The 2,146-nt window shown below is 50.9% G+C and overlaps 1 pseudogene; it reads right to left on the reverse strand.

Moving 5' to 3' along the window:
* Positions 1 to 497: 497 nt before the first annotated feature.
* Positions 498 to 668, reverse strand: LOC136121292 (cytochrome b-c1 complex subunit 10 pseudogene; annotated as a pseudogene).
* Between the last annotated feature and the right edge of the window lie 1,478 nt (positions 669 to 2,146).

A 2,146-nucleotide genomic window follows, 5' to 3' on the forward strand; every position in this document is an offset into this window, starting at 1 on the left:
CTGTCAGGAGAGACTGGACCCCACCGGGGGCCAGCCCAGTCGGCCAGAACACAAGTTCAAGTTCTGCCTGTGCATATCTCCCCAGTTCTTCAGTTGAGGGAGGCTAGCAAGAATAGCACTAATTCGTTCTTCAAACTTTCTCTTGCTGTTGCTGGTGTCCATTGGCGATTCTTCTTCTTTTTTTTTTTCAGAGCAAAGTTTCACGTTGTGTGCCTTCGCACACCAAAACTCTCTCCACCAACATAGGAAGTCTAACTCGTGCTGTGTATTTCCTCAAGGGCCTGGGCCTTTCCAGATGCAGACGGAAGGAGGCAGCACCACCAGACACCAGAGGGATCTGAGTTCAGGGGTGGGGGGAGGGGGGGTGTCGGTTTAATTAATTGTCCTTTTTTTGGGGCCACACTGCGTGTGGGTTCTTAGCTCCCCAACCGGGGATCAAACCCGTGCCCCCTGCAGTGGAAGTGCCGAGTCTTAACCACTGGACTGCCGGGGAAGTCCTAATCATCCATCTTAAACTTGCCGTTGATGTAGGGCACACAGTCCAGAATCAGCCACCACTCGGTGGCCCACACCAGTCCCATGGTGCCCACGGTGCCCCACATGCCCACCGTGGGAATCCAGTTTCTGGCCAGCTCGCGACAGTGCAGGCCCAGGAACCTGCTCAGCATCCTGGGACCCGCTGGTGATTCTTGCGTGAATCAGTGCCATCATGGGCCAGTGGGAGACCCTTCAATGCTGCTCCTGTATCTGTGATTTACTCTAAAATTCAGGTCCTCTGGCTCTCTGACCTCAGGCTCCTACGCATTTGGATGTATGTTTTGAGATTGAAAGTGCTACTCCTCATGCCTGAAGAAGGTCCCTCATCACCTGGTTCTACAAGGATTGGCTCATTAGCCACTACAGTTGCTCACCTTCAACACACCTTGAAAGGAGGTCAGGGAGATCAGGAATGAGGCTCTCAGTGCTCTGGGAAAACTGGCAAGAACAGGTCTTCAGATAGGCAGGTGTCTTCAGGAGGACATTTTTTTTTTTAATGACTTTTATTATTTATTTATTTTTGGTGGTGTTGGGTCTTCGTTACTGCACACTGGCTTTCTCTAGCTGTGGTGAGCGGGGGCTTCTCACTGCGGTGGCTTCTCTTGTTGCAGAGCACGGGCTCTAGGCGGGCGGGCTTCAGTAGTTGCGGCTCACAGGCTCTAGAGCGCAGGCTCGGCAGCTGTGGTGCACGGGCTTAGTTGCTTCTCTGCGTACGGGATCTTCCCAGGCCAGGGCTCGAACCCGTGCCCCCTGCATTGGCCGGCGGATTCTTAACCACTGCCACCAGGGAAGTCCCAGGAGAAAATTTTTATGAACCAAATTTCTTGCATCTTCCCATACGTAGAAAAGCACTAAGATCACTAACCGAGACATCTGCTCTTTGTGACTAGCAGCAACCTTCTACTGAGATGTGTGCTTGATTGCACGTCCCCTTTTCCAAAATCACATATATGCTGACCTCCTTCACACCGCTTCGGAGCAGTTTCTCAGAGCTCTCTGAGAAGCTCTCTCCAGGGCTATAGTCCTCAGTATGGCCCCAAATAAAACTGAAACTCACAGCTCTCATGTTGTGCGTTTTATTTCATTCGACATTCTCTTTCCAGTGTATTGTTATTCCAAAATAAGGAAACTAAGGATCTGACACCCCAGCAGCACTCTGTCTCAGCCAGCCCCGAGGGAGTGCTGTCGTGTGCAGGGCCCACACCCAGGCAGGGGCCATTACCCCAGTCAGGATCACACATTCCAGGTAATGGGCCACCACTTGCAAAACTCTAACCTAAAGCCAGTCTTTTTTTTTTTTAATCACCAGTCAATCCTAGACAATTTGCTAATTAATTAGCATGATGAATATTAGAACTGATTTTTCTCTGGTGGGAGGACTGGGTTAAGATGTGTGGATCAGCTAAAAAAAAAGGTTCTGAAGAACCTGGGGGCAGGACAGGAATGAAGACGCAGATGTAGAGAATGGACTTGAGGACATGGGGAGGGGGAAGAGAGAATATTAGCGGCTCTCCCCCTCCCAGACATCTGGCCAGAGTTCCAGCCTTATCTGGGAGATGGTAAAAATGCAGATTCCCAGGCCTGGCCCAGAACTGATGAACCAGAGCCT

The sequence above is a fragment of the Phocoena phocoena genome, chromosome 3 (assembly GCF_963924675.1).
Source record: "Phocoena phocoena chromosome 3, mPhoPho1.1, whole genome shotgun sequence".
Classification (NCBI taxonomy): Eukaryota; Metazoa; Chordata; class Mammalia; order Artiodactyla; family Phocoenidae; genus Phocoena; species Phocoena phocoena.